At 35.5% G+C, this 14,728-nt stretch overlaps 1 long non-coding RNA gene across 1 annotated transcript; it reads left to right on the top strand.

The window, feature by feature from the left end:
- The first annotated feature begins 5,945 nt into the window (after window positions 1-5,945).
- LOC141555280 (uncharacterized) lies at window positions 5,946-11,921 on the top strand. Its single transcript, XR_012486137.1, has 2 exons — window positions 5,946-6,211; window positions 9,193-11,921. It is a non-coding gene; the product is annotated as an uncharacterized LOC141555280 (long non-coding RNA).
- Window positions 11,922-14,728: the final 2,807 nt, after the last annotated feature.

Genomic DNA, 14,728 nt, shown 5'->3' with positions numbered 1-14,728 from the left:
TATTTAAATCTGACTTTATTTTTGTGGCAAGTGTTTTGTAATTTTGCTCATATAATTCCTGACTTTTCGTTGGTAGATGGATTCCCAAATATTTTATACTTTTGACAGTTGTTTTGAATGAAATTTCTCTTTGTATCCCTTGCTGTTGCATTTTGTTGGTGAAGTATAAAAATTCTGAGGATTTATGTGGATTTATTTTATATCCAGCAACTTTGCTAAAGTTGTGATTTATTTTTAATAACTTTTTATTAGAATCTCTGGGGTTTCTAAGTATACCATCATATCATCTCCAAAGAGTGATAGTTTGATTTCCTCATAACCTACTCTTAATATTTTAATCTCTTTCTCAACTCTTATTGCTGAGGCTAGCATTTCTAATACAATATTGAATAGTAATGGTGATAGTGGGCAACCTTGTTTCACTCCTGATCTTACTGGGAAAGGTTCCAGTTTATTTCTAATGCATATTATGCTTACTGACAGTTGTAAATATATGCTCCTGATTATTCTAAGGAATAGTCCATTTATCCCTATACTCTCAAACGTTTTTAGTAGAAATGGATGTTGGATTTTATTAAATGCTTTTTCTGCAACTATTGAGATGATCATATGTTTTTTGTTAATTTGATTATTAATACAGTCATTTATACTAAGTTTTCCTAATATTAAACCAGCCCCGCATTCCTGGTATAAATCCTACTTGATCATAGTGTATTATCCTGGGGGTGATTTTCTGAAGTCTTTTTGCTAATATATTATTTAATATTTTATCATCAATATTCATTAAGGAGATTGGTCTATAGTATTCTTTCTCGGTTTTCACCCTACCTGGTTTAGGTATCAGTACCATGTCTATGTCATAAAAGGAGTTTGGTAGGACTCCTTCATCCCCTGTTTTTTTGAAATAGTTTATATAACATTGGGGCTAACTGTTCTTTAAATGTTTGGTAGAATTCACATGTAAATCCATCTGGTCCTGGGGACTTTTTCTTGGGGAGTTGGTTAATAACTTGTTCTATTTCTTTTTCTGAAGTGGGATTATTTAAGCAATTTACTTCCTCCTTTGTTAATCTAGGAAGACTATTTTTGGAGGTAGTCATCCATTTCACTTAAGTTATCAAATTTATTGGCATAAAGTTGGGCAAAGTAACTCCTTATTTTTCTAATTTCCTCTTCATTGGTGGAATGATCCCCCTTTTCATCTTTAAGACTAACAATTTGATCTTCCTCTTTCCTTTTTCTGATCAGATTTACCAAAAGTTTATCTTTTATTAGCTTTTTCATAAAACCAACTCTTAGTTTCATCTATTAATTCAATAGTTTTTTTTTAAAATTTTCAATATTATTGATTTCTCCTTTTAATTTTAGAATTTCAAGTTTAGTATTTGGTTGGGGGGTTTTAATTTGATATTTTTCTAGCTTTTTAAGTTGCAGTCCCAACTCATTGATCTTTTCTTTCTCTATTTTATTCAAGTAAGCCTCTAAAGATATAAAATTTCCCCTTATTACCACTTTAGCTGCATCCCACAAATTTTGGTATGATGTCTCATCATTGTCATTACCTTGGGTGAAATTATTAATTGTGTCTAAATTTTGCTGTTTCGCCCAATCATTCTTTATGGTGAGATTATTTAGTTTCCAATTACTTGTTGGTCTATTTACCCCTAAGTTCTTTTTGAATGTAGTTTATATTGCATTGTGATCTGAGAAGAAAGCATTTACTATTTCTGCCTTCCTGCATTTAATTTTGAGATCTTTATGCCCTAATATATGGTCAGTTTTTGTATAGTTTCCATGTACTGCTGGAAAGAAAGCATACTGCTTTCTATCACCATTCAATTTTTTCCAAAGATCTATCATACCTATTTTTTCTAATGTTCTATTTACCTCCTTAATTTCTTTCTTATTTGTTTCATGGTTTGATTTATCTAGTTCTGAAAGTGCAAGGTTGAGATTTCCCACTATTATAGTTTTGCTGTCTATTTCTTCTTGCAACTCTTTTAACTTCTCCCTTTGGAAGTCAGATGCTATACTACTTGGTGCATATATGTTTAGTATTGATTTAGCTTCATTTTCTATGCCACCCTTTAGTAGGATATAGTTTCCTTCCTTATCTCTTTTAATTAGATCAATTTCTGCTTTTGCTTGAGCTGAGATAAGAATGGCCACCCCTGCTTTTTGACTTCTCTTGAAGCATAATGGATTCTGCTCCAGCCTTTTACCTTTACTTTATAAGTATCTCCCTGCTTTAAATGTGTTTCCTGTAAGCAATATATTGTAGGGTTTTGACTTTTGATGCATTCTGCTATCTGTTTCCGCTTAATGGAAGAGTTCATCCCATTCACATTTACAGTTAAAATTACTAATTCTGCATTTCCTGCCATCATATTATCCCCAGATTATGCTTTTTCCCCCCTTGTTCCCCTTGAACCCCTTCCCCAGTATTAAACTTGTGGGCCCCACTTGTGTCATACAGCCCTCCCTTTTTAGTGTCCTTCCCCTCCTTTTAAATCCCCTCCCTTCTCTTGTACCCTTCCCTTATTACTCTTTTCCCTTTTCCTCTCTCCCCTTTAAATGAGGTGAGAGAGAATTCTCTGAAAAACAAATATGTCAATTATTAACTCTTTGAGCCTTCTCTGACGAAAGTAAGATTCACACAATGTTCCTCCCCCTCTCTAAATTCCCTCAGATGTAGTAAATTTTCTTTGCCTCTTCCTGGGATGCAATTTCCCTCTTTTTATCTCCCCTTTACCCATTTTCTGATACCATCACCTTTCCCTTTCTACTTTCCCCCCCCTTTTTTGGTTATATCTGTAAAATCAAATTATACATGTGGACTTTCTATATATCCACAACAGAAAAACTGTTCTCAAGAGTTCCTTTTACCTTTTTCTGCTTCTCTTGAGTCTTGTGGATGGAAGTCAAATTTTTTGTTTAAGTCTGTTTTTTTTTTTCTTAGAAATAATAGAATTCCTCTGTTTCATTAAATGCCATATCTTCTTCCATGGAAGAAAATGCTAAACTTATCTGGGAGTTTATTCTTGGCTTCATTCCAAGTTCTTTTGCCTTTTGGAATATCAGGTTACAGGCCCTGTGATCCTTTAATGTGGATGCTGTTAGGTCCTGAGCTGCTTGCAATATTTTTTCTTTAGTTTGATAGTTCTGCAGCTTAGCTATAATATTCTGTGGAGTTTTGGTTTTTTTTGTTTTTAATTTTTAAAATATTTTTTTTAGGGCCTTTTTCAGAAAGTGTTCGATGAATTCTTTCAATCCTTTTTCCCTTCTGTTTCTATTATCTCTGGATGATTTCCTGTAAAATAGAATATAGGTTCTTTTTTTCATCACAATTTTTGGGAAGTCTAATGATCCTCAAATTATCTCTCCTAGATCTATTTTCCAGGTCTATAGATTTTCCCAATAAATATTTGATGTCATTCTCCAGCTTTTCATCTTTTTGATTTTATTTGACTGATTCTTGATGTCTCCATAAATCATTCATTTCTATTTGTTCAGTCCTGATTTTCAATGAGTTATTTTCTTCATTCACATTTTTTAGTTATTTTTATATATGACCAATTGAGTTTTTAAATGAATTATTTTGCTCTGTAGAATTTTTTTTCCATTTCACTAATTTTTTTAGTGAGTTATTTTCTTTTTCCAATTCACCAATCCTACTTTCTTGAAAATTCTTTATCTTTTCCAATTCAGAAATCCTACTTTCTTGTGATTTTTTTAACCTTTTCCAAATTTACAAATTTTGTTTCCCTGCTTTTCCTGTGAATTCTTTATCTTTTCCAATTCAAATTTCAGGACATTGTTACTTTCTAGCATAGCTTCTCTTTCCTTTGCCCATTTATCTTCTAACTCTCTTTTCATGTCTTTAATAGTCTCTTCTAGAAGAGAATTATGTGATGGGGGCCAGGTACATTTCCCTTCAGGGCATTATCTGGAGACTGTCTGCTGTTAGCCTCCTCAGGGTTAGAGATCTGCTCTTTTTCTATACAGATGCTGTCAATTGTTCTCTTCAATATCTTACTTATTTTTTGTAATTTGAGGAGTATGCTTTCTGATTAAGGGGTTCCCAGAGATATGAAAGGCTGCTATCTTGTGAACCACATGGAAAAGGTATGAGATTGCTCTGGGAGAGAGTTCCTTCCTCCTCCTCTGGAAGTGGTTGAGAGCAGGGCTGTTGCATGTGCCCAGTGAAGGACCCCAGCTTTGTAGCCTAGCGACTGCCCTAAGACTAGAGGTTGAACAGTGAAAGTGTCACAATCCCAGGCCAAAGCGCCCTACGGGGCAGTGGATATTAGTAGCTGACTGGCAAATAGCCCCAGTGCACAGACTGGAAGTATCTCCACCCAGGGATGCACAGTCACTGGAGCTTCACTGCTGTGGAAGTTCCACTGCCTCAGGTTGAATCCCCCACTGTTGGAGTATAGGCTGCCCCAGGCTGTGACTCCCCCACTGCCTTGCAGGTTCTTAATTGCCCCAAGGAAAAGCCCCAGACAGCAGAAGGTGTGCCCCGATTTGTGCTGTCTCCCTTCTGGTTTGGGGTAGCTATAGACAATTTCTGGAGTTTTTTTTTTTTTTTTTTAAGTGGCTTGACTTCTCTGCTGGTCTGATCTTTTGCAAGCAGAGTAGAGCTATCAGCCTATGCCAGAATCCTCTGTCTCGGTAGTTTTTCCCCAGGGACCTCTCCTGCCATATCGGCACAGTAAAATAGCCTTTTGTCTCTCTCTTTCTGTGCTGGTCCTTCCCCCCCCCCTCCCTAAATTACAGACCTTTTCTGACAATGTTCCAGATTCTCTTCAGCTTGTGAGTTGTTGTATTTCTAATCTTCATGATTTTTTGCCAGTCCAGCATTATTTTTGAGGCTGAATTATATAATTGGTATTGAGGGTAAGGGAAAGCTTAGAAATTCGAGTGTATCTTCTCTGCCATCTTGACTCCACCCCCTTTGTAAGAATCCTAATAAAATATGGTCTTAAATACTTACCAGCTGTGTGACTCTGGGTAAGTCTAACCCCTGTGTGCCTCAGGTCTTCATCTATTAAATGAGCTAGAGAAGGAAATTACTAATTACTCCAATATGTTTGCCAAGAAAACCCCAAATTGGATCATGAAGAGATGGACATGACTAAAAAATGACTAAACTAAACTGACTGAATTTCTTCCACATTGTTAATAACCTTCTTTAAAATATTCCATATATATTTATAACAGGAGAGGACATAGTAACACAATTAGCATCCATGTTTTTGATGTTACTTCTTTTAGGTGGTGCAGACTCAAGATCACCTGAGTTTAAATCCAGCATTAGATACTTGCTGAACAATTTTTTGGCAGCTCACTCACAAAATAAAGCTTGAGTTTTCACAAGTATAAAGTTGGAATAATGACAGCATCTACCTCCCAGGTTTATTTTGAAAGTCAAATGAGAAAAGAGTTGTAAAGCATTTAACATAGTGCTTGGTATGTTGCAGACATTCTATAAATGCTTACTCTTTCCTTTCTTTCATGTAGCCTAAGATCACATTAATTTAATTGGAGGCTATGTTGCAATCAGTTGAAATTACCAAGTTTTGTTCACCTGAAATACTGTTAAGTAAGGTAGCTCATTCTGTATTTGCACCAGTAGTTTTATGAATCCAATTTCAGAATTTTATACTTATTCTAAATGATAGTGTGCTGGAGCCCCTTGCCCCACACCCCACATTCCAAGAATTAATAAAAGACCTTGGTTTGTCGAGTTCTAAGAAATATGCTCAACAAAGCATGAGAACATCCTGCCCCCGAACATCACAAGGACACACATATCTACCACCAGATGTCCCGTAATCGACAAATGTTACCTTTGTTCTACGACCCCTAATCATGGAATGTTTTTTCAAAAGACTGCCTACTTGACCAAGCCCCTATATAAACCCAAACCCTCCTTCAATAAAGTAGCTATTCTACCTTCTTCCAGAGTTGCCTCCGTTTCTTTCTTTTCAGCCCATCCCCAGGCAAACGCCTCCCCCAGCCTCCGGCTTACAGACTGATGTGTGACTTCAGCTGTCCCTAGTTCGAGACCCGCAGGCCGGGTCAAATTGGCGCCCGAACAGGGACCTGAAGATCCATATCACCCCGACGGATTGACGAAGAGAAGGAGAGATGAACCGCCTGGTCAGGCCCTCGTCTAAGGACCCCGAAGAGAATCTTCACATACAGGGTAAGTGAACCAATCCGTTGCAATCATGGGCTCCCACCTTTCTAAAGAACAAACTTTCGTTAAAGATCTTAAAGAGAGTTTTAGGGAACGAGGAATTAAGGTTAAAAGGAAAGATCTTAAAAGAAAGCTTTAGAGAAAGAGGCTTAAAAGTTAAGAAAAATAGAGCTCTGTGTCTGTCTGTGTATGTTTGTCTGCTTTGAATTTTTTGTTCTGTGTTAAAAGTTAGCAAGCTCATAAGAGATAAGGATTCAGCCTCTGTGTTACAGGCTTAGAAAAATAACAGCCTGAATTGTGGAAATTGGAATTCATTCAGAATAGTAATTCTTTCAGAGTGGTCTTAAATCATGGAATATCTAGGCATTCCCTGTGAAGGCAGAGAAGTGCATTAAAATGGGCTTGGAAGTTTAGAGAAGCTCTGTTTGGATTCTGGGAGGGAAGAATGTTCAAGGTGAAACAAACTTCTCTCTGGCAGCGGGGGTCCTAGGAAAAGCCTCTAGTTTGCTTTGGTGATTTAAGAGCTTTGTTAAGTTTTAAAAACAATGATTAAGAAATTTGGGAATTGATTATTTTAATGTTACTTAATATAAAAATTGTTTGTGATTTTAAACTTTTTAACCTGTTGTACCAATTTATAAGTAAAACAAAAGAAAAAACTTGACTATTTTAAACTGGTGGGAAAGTTTTCTCTGAAAAGCAGATTTTCAAAGCCTGCTAAAGGGGAGTAACGGCATTACAATCTTATCTGCTTAATACCATACCGCCTGGGAAGCTTCTACTAGTGGCCTTGAAGCACTCAGGCAGAAAAAAAAAAAAAAAGAAAAACTATTTGGTTTGCTTCTGAAACATTGGGTAATTTGTTATCATTATGGGTTATGAATCTTAAAGTTTAAAGTTTAAAAAAAAAGGGTGATTAAAGAAAAGGGACAAGAGAGATAGATTTACAAAAGCAATTAATAGTTTAAATGAAATCAGAAGAGTTATTGGTTTGGAAGTATTAGGTTTAAGTAAGTAAGTAAGCATTGGGAAGAGAGAGACAGAGAGATGGGACAGGAGAATGAAGGTGATTTAAGAAGGATTGATTAGTGGGAGCAAAAGATTTCAAGAAGAAATCAGTGGGGAAAAGAAGGAACTAGTTGGAAAGGGGAGTCACGGAGAGATGACTGTGAGACAGGATGTGTTTTTACAGGGGAAGAACAGCAGTAGGAAGCTGCAGCTGTTTATGGTTGAAGAAAGCAAACTGATAAAGGGTCAAGCTGCTCTTACAAGATGTTAATTTATTGAATATTTGTTTCCTTAGATATATAATAGTTTTTGTGTTCAAAGAATATGATCAGAAATGTGATATATAGTCTGAAAGGGTTATTTATTTAAAAAAAATGTTTAATTGATGTTTTTAAGAATTTTTCAGATTCCTTTATGTGAAAATAGAAGTTTTAATTAATTGTATTGATGCCAATTATTTACAGGGACTCCAAGTATAATAGTTCTTGCCTTTGTCCTTTTGAAAATGTTTTTGTTATGGCAATATGTAATTTGGGATTTTTCTGTGTATTGGGTATTTTAAAAACAAAATAATTGGTACAATGTTCAACTTATAAAACATCTACTTGGGTATATAAAAATTGTGTGAACATTCTGGGATAAATTTCTTATTGTTAAAAGTCTTACAAAATGTAGATGATCTTTTTGTGACAGAAAAAAAAAAGTGACCTTGTCCAAGTCACTATCAGTTTGTTAAATTATTTAGGAGCACAGGGATTGAGAATTTCTTAAAACAAATTTCAATTTGTGAAACATGAGGTAAAATATAAATACAGTAAACAATGTGGCTTTAGGAGTGTTATCAGCCACAGCACTTTTGGTACAAGAAAAGTCAGAAATTAACCTTTGGGAATAGTTTAATAGTGAATGTCCTGCACCACGTTCAATCAATTCTAAATCAAAGAGGCCAGGAGGTGGCTAATTGATTCAAGGATTTTAAAATATGAAGCAATACTATTGGAAAGAGATGATTTGGCACTCTCACCAGATCATAACTTTAATCCAGCCATGTTCTTATCCACTTCCCCTGGGGAACATGTGTCCCTTGAACACGATTGTCCAAATGTGATTGATTACCAAACTAAGATTAGAGAAGATTTGTAGGAAGTCCCTTTGTTGAAAGGCACTGAATAGTTCATAGATGGTTCTTCACAAATAGTTAATGGGAAAAGGAAAAATGGTTATGCTATTGTTAATGGGAAAATTTGACTCTGGTTCAAGTTGGATTCTTGCCAAAAGAGTGGTCAGCTCAAAATTTGTCAATTATATGCAGTAAATCAAGCCCTAAAATTGCTTGAAGGACTGATTCAAAATATGCTTGGGTAATTGTTCATATATTTGGAAAATATGGGAAGAAAGGGGAATGGTAAACAGTAAAGGAAAGGGATTGGCACACAGGGCATTGGTCACTGAAATTTTGACTAATCTTATGTTACCTAAGAATGCTGCAGTGATTCATGTGCAGGGGCACCAAAGAGGAAATTCATTTGAGATAAGGAGAAACTGCTTTGCAGATGAGGAAGCAAAGCAGCCTGGAGAAGAGGAATCTGTAAGTACAGAGGAGATGGTGGAGCAGGTAGATTTAGGCCAAAGCACCTGTTTCACAGCTAAGATCCTCCAATCTGTGGCCCAAGCTATAGCATCCTCCCTCATCATGTAAAGTGGAAAGGGTGGATAAGGAAATTAAACAACAATTGAGTGAATTGGCATTAGAGACACAATTGCCCTGGACCAAGTGCCTTCCCCTTGCCTTATTAAGAATTAAAACAAAACCCCTGAAGAGATGTGGAATTGTCACCTTATGAATTATTGTATGGTCACCCTTATCCAAAAGGGATTCAAAATTCTTCCTTGTATCCAATATTTGAAACCAAGGATTTGTTTTTAAGGAAATATGTTATGTCTTTACTGTAACATCTGAAAACTTTGCAACTAAACAGGCTTATCGCTCAGACTCCTCCCTTAGGATTTCAACAGTGCATGAGTTCTAGCTTGGAGACGGGGTCCTGGTTCAGACATGGAAGGAGGACAAGCTGACCCTGAGATGGAAAGGACTGTTCCAGATCCTCTAGCAGTGCTACACAGGAAAGAGAGTGGACTCAGCACATCAGAATTAAAGGACTGGTGGACTCCGAGGGTGTGGACTTCCCAACTGAATGCAGAGAACAAACTGAGACCAACATTGAAAAGCAACAAATGAACTGTGCATGTAAAATCTTGATAGCGGTATTAAAACCTCATTATTAGATAAAATATCTATTACTGACACCTCCCCCTCCTACAAAACATCCTCCATCAATCATAAGAGTTCCTAAAAACTTGTACCAATAATGTAACTTTTCCTCCTCTGATGAATTGTGTTAGAAAGAAAAGAACCTGGTATGATACCCTATTTGGTGGTGCTGGAACTGGTTTGGGTATAGTTAATTCAATAGACCTTGTGACCTTGGCCAGCAGACTGTGCAGTGCTGGACAAGATGTTTCTCAGGCTTTGACTGTAAATGCTCAATAGTTGCCCACAATGATCCTACCCCACCAAAATACTTTAAAATATCAAGGCCAATTTCTACAGATTTTTGATGATAGTATTATTACTAGTTTGGGTTTTACTGAAAATATTAGTAAATTATTTAAGTGGACCAAATGCTCTTTACAAAATATGTATACCTAGATACAAAAAGAAAATGCTCAGAGATTGTTGCAATGTGGGGTTATATGTTTAATTTACCAGAAGCATGGAAAAACAATGACCTGAAAATGCTATGTGTACTTTTTTTTTGGTGTACTGGAACTATTGTGTATTGTCAAGTTAAGATATGGGCTGTTATGTGTTAATTTCATGTGTTATCTTTTGTCTTACCTAATTACTTTGCTTTACTTCATATATATGGATATCCTAAACAGATCTTAAGTTATGAAGAAACTATTAGAGTCTAATGAACATCGAATACAGACTCTTATAGCTGCAGGACAACTTATCGAGGCCTCTCATTTAGTAACATCGGATACTAACCACCATTGGTATGATTTCTTATTTAGATCATGTAGCGCTACCATTTATTTTAATAGTTTAGCTATACCTATAATATTATTATTACTCTTTCTAGTTATATTATGTACGTGTAATTGTCTTATGTATTGGAAAATGAAATTAATTTACTCTAATTTCACCCCACTAGCTCAGTCCTCTTATTATTTTCGTGATCTTAAGGCCAAATGAATAAGAAATTTAAAATTTCATATTAGGATTATAAACTCACTCAAATCTAACAGGCCTCAGCTTCCAAATTATGGGAACTTGACCGTTCCATGAACTCTGTATGTTTTTGACACTAGATGATAGGAACTAGCCATTCCTAGAGATGTTTGTGCTCCAGAGAAGAGTGGCTCCCTCCCTGGGCATAGACAATTAATAAAGAACTGTCAAGATACAGACGATACGGAATGAGTCAACTAGTGAAGCCCTTCCGTACCCCGCACCTGCACAGATGTATGTGCCAAACCCTTAAATAATTTTTTGGTAAAAATCCTTCTTTGTCTATAGACATGATAAGAAAATTAACTAGAATGAAACGAGACAGTTCTTTTGATACAGCTATATCATTGGTTAATTTAGCTCTTAATGTGATAGAGGAAATGCAAATATATCAAATTCAACAGGAGGTAGCTTTTTTAGCTGCGAGTCTACCACAATTTATGATAAAAAACAATGCTGCTTGGCGGCATCAAGAAAGTTTGGATCGGATAATGTTAAATAAAATCTCAAAGTTATCTGATGTAATGCAAATTGTTGTACATCAATAGGCATTGGCCTTTACCTTTGATAAGAGAGAAGGCAAAATGATATTCATAAGAATTAGTCCCTCAAATTCTAACCTCTAATTGGCTGATAAGCCTTTATAAAAGGCCAGGCTTTCTCATACTCTTGCTAAGGGAGAGAAATACGGAGATGGAGATGCAAAACTCATAATGCACTGGCTGTTCCCTGAAAGGCAGAAAGGTACTGACCTCAGCAACACATGAGCACCGGAAGATCATCAGGACTGTATGCTTGATATCTTTCTCAAATCGGCCTGCAATACATATGGTCATTAGGAATTCTGCCTACCATAGAATGGACAGGACCACCTATGACTCAACAGCCTAACAAAGACAGACAAACTCAACAAAAATTGGTGTTCCCCATAGCTGTTGGTCGCAGTGGACCATCTGACCCTAGGGATAGAAGCCTCTGCTAATTCTCCTCTCTGTTCAGTGCTCTCCTCCCTATGCATAGAATTGAGAAAAACCATAACAACAGGATTATAATAATTAAAATTTCAAATTGGCTAGACGTGATTCTTCTGAATCAAAATGCCTTCCCTCCTATTTTTTAAATTGAAGAAGGGAGACATGCTGGAGCCTCTTGCCCCACACCCCGCATTCCAAGAATTAATAAAAGACCTTGGTTTGTCGAGTTCTAAGAAATATGCTCAACAAAGCATGAGAACATCCTGCCCCCGAACATCACAAGGACACACATATCTACCACCAGATGTCCCGTAATCGACAAATGTTACCTTTGTTATACGACCCCTAATCATGGAATGTTTTTTCAAAAGACTGCCTACGTGACCAAGCCCCTATATAAACCCAAACTCTCCTTCAATAAAGTAGCTATTCTACCTTCTTCCAGAGTTGCCTCCGTTTCTTTCTTTTCAGCCCATCCCCAGGCAAACGCCTCCCCCAGCCTCCGGCTTACAGACTGATGTGTGACTTCAGCCGTCCCTAGTTTGAGACCCGCAGGCCGGGTCAATAGTGAATCGAGAACTGTATTTGGCAATATCTGAATTTAGGGTTCAAATCTTACTTCAAATACTTTGAATACTATGATCCTGGGCAAGTTGGTTAACTAGTTTCAGCCTCAATTTCCTCATATGAAAATGAGTATTTTTTTTTCTTTCCTTTCTTTTTTTTTGAAGCCATTTATTTTCAAAATATATGTATAGATAATTTTCAACATTCACCTTTGCAAAACATTGTGTTCCAATTTTTTTTCCTTCCCTTCCCTCTTCCCTTTTCACTAGACAGCAAGTAATCTATTATGTTAAATATGTGCAATTCTTCTATACATATTTCCACAAGAGTTTTGGCACACAAGAAAAATCAGAGCAAAAAGGAAAAAAAATGAGAAAAAAACAAAACAAAACAAAACAAAAAGATGAAAATATTATGTTGTAACCCACACATAATCCTTACAATTCTCTCTCTTCATGTTAAATAAAGCCATATCTCTCAGAACAGATTATAGTATAATTTTGGTATTTCTGTTTACAATGTTCTCTTTCTGCTCACTTCAATTAGCATCAGTTCATATAAGTTTCTCCAGGTGTCTCTGAAATCATCCTTCTGATCGTTTCTTATAGAACAATAATATTCCATAACATTCATATACCATATACCATAACTTATTCAGCCATTCTCCAACAAATAGGCATACATTCAGTTTCTTACACAACAAAAAGGCCTACTACAAACATTTTGTGAGCAGATAGAGACTTCTCCCTTTTTTATAATTTCTTTGGAATGCAGACCCAGGAGAGACACTGCTAGATCAAAGGATATGTATAGTTTGATAGTCCTTTGGCCATAGTTCCAAATTGTTCTCCAGAATGGTTGGATCAGTTCACAACTCCATCAACAATATATTAGTATCCTGGTTTCCCCTCATCCCCTCCAACATTCATCTTTATATTTTTCTATCATCTTAGCCAATCTGAGAGGCATACAGTGGTACCTCAGAGTTGTCTTAATTTTCATTTCTCTGATCAGTAATGATTTAGAGCATTTTTTCATATGACTAAAAATGGTTTTAATTTCACCTGAAAATTGTCTGTTCATGTCTTTTGATCATTTATAAATTAGAAAATAGCTTGAATTTTTATAAATTTGAGTCAATTTTTTATATATTTTGAAATTAGGCCTTTATCAGAATCCTTGGATGTACAATTCCCCTCCCCTCCAGTTTATTGTTTCCTTTAAAATCTAGTCTGAATTGGTTTTGCTTGTACAAAAAAATTTTTGACTTAGTATAATCAGAATTATTCATTTTGCATTCCATAATGTACTCTTGTTCTTCTTTGTCTACAAATTTCTTCCTTCTCCACAGATCTAAGAGGTAGACTATGCTTTTTTCTTCTTATTTGCTTATAATATCGTTCTTTTTGTCTAAACAATAAACTCATTTCAATCTTATCTTAGCATAGGGTGATAAGTGTGGATCAATGTCTAGTTTCTGCCATATTAATTTCCAATTTTCCCAACAATGTTTTGTCAAATAATGAGTCCTTTTGCCAGAAGTTGTGTCTTTAGGCTTATCAAACACTAGATTACTATTCTTATTGACTATTGTGTCTTTTGAATCTAACCTATTCCAGTGATTGATTACTCTATTTCTAAAACCAATACCAAATGGTTTTGATGACAGCTGCTGTATAATGTAATTTAGATCTGGTACAGCTAGGCTACCTTTATTTGCATTTTTCATTAGTTCTCTTGAAATTCTTGATCTTTTGTTCTTCCAGATGAACTTCGTTATTTTTTTCTAGCTCTGTGAAATAATTTCTTGGGAACTGATGAATATGACACTGAATAATTAGATTAATTTAGATAGTATTGTCATTTTTATTATGTTAGCTCAACCTACCCATGAGCACTTGATATTTTCCCAAGAGATTAGATTTGACTTTATTTGTGTGGAAAGTGTTTTGTAATTGTGTTCATATAGTTCCTGGATAAAAATGAATACTTTGGAGAGTTTTCATGAAAATCAAAAGAAGTAATACATCCAAATTCCTATATAAACCTTAGCTATTATTATACCTATTAAATTGCATTTTGTTATTTTTGGCCCTCTTTTCTGGCATAATGAAAGTTTTTAATCTGAATATAGTCTTCTGGTTTGATGTCTATATTTCCAGATCTAGTGTTACTCATAAATCTTGTAGTAACATCATTTCTTCATGTATTTATATCATAATGCCTCAGTGGATCTATGATGTCTTTAGTGTAGGTATATCCTCCAAAGATTTTTAGCCCACTTATTTCCTCTCTTAGAGTAAAATTTTTGTCTATGCCTTTCTGAGAGTTTGTCACAAAGGATCTACTTAGTATGCTACATGAGAAAGTTTTGAATAGAATGCTATTATTTAAATAGGAATAGATATTATTGCATTGCGATGAGTAACATACTAAAAGCTAAGAGGATTTGGAACTCATTGTTTTGTTGATTAAGCAAAGAATATGAAACTTCCATCATTTTCCCTATTTTCCAAACTTAAAAGTTATACTATTATTTTCAAATATTAATTTAAACAGAGATTCTAGCCTACCAATCACAAAATTGCAAATGCCCATACCCCTTTGAAATGTATCTTCATCAGCTTCCCTTCATTCCTTCATTAATTTGCAAATGCCTCTATAATCATTACCTTCTTC

This window comes from Sminthopsis crassicaudata, chromosome 2 (genome assembly GCF_048593235.1).
Source record: "Sminthopsis crassicaudata isolate SCR6 chromosome 2, ASM4859323v1, whole genome shotgun sequence".
In the NCBI taxonomy this organism is placed as follows: Eukaryota; Metazoa; Chordata; class Mammalia; order Dasyuromorphia; family Dasyuridae; genus Sminthopsis; species Sminthopsis crassicaudata.
The sequence above is the reverse complement of the archived record's forward strand: the minus strand, read 5'-3'. Positions and strand labels throughout refer to the sequence as shown.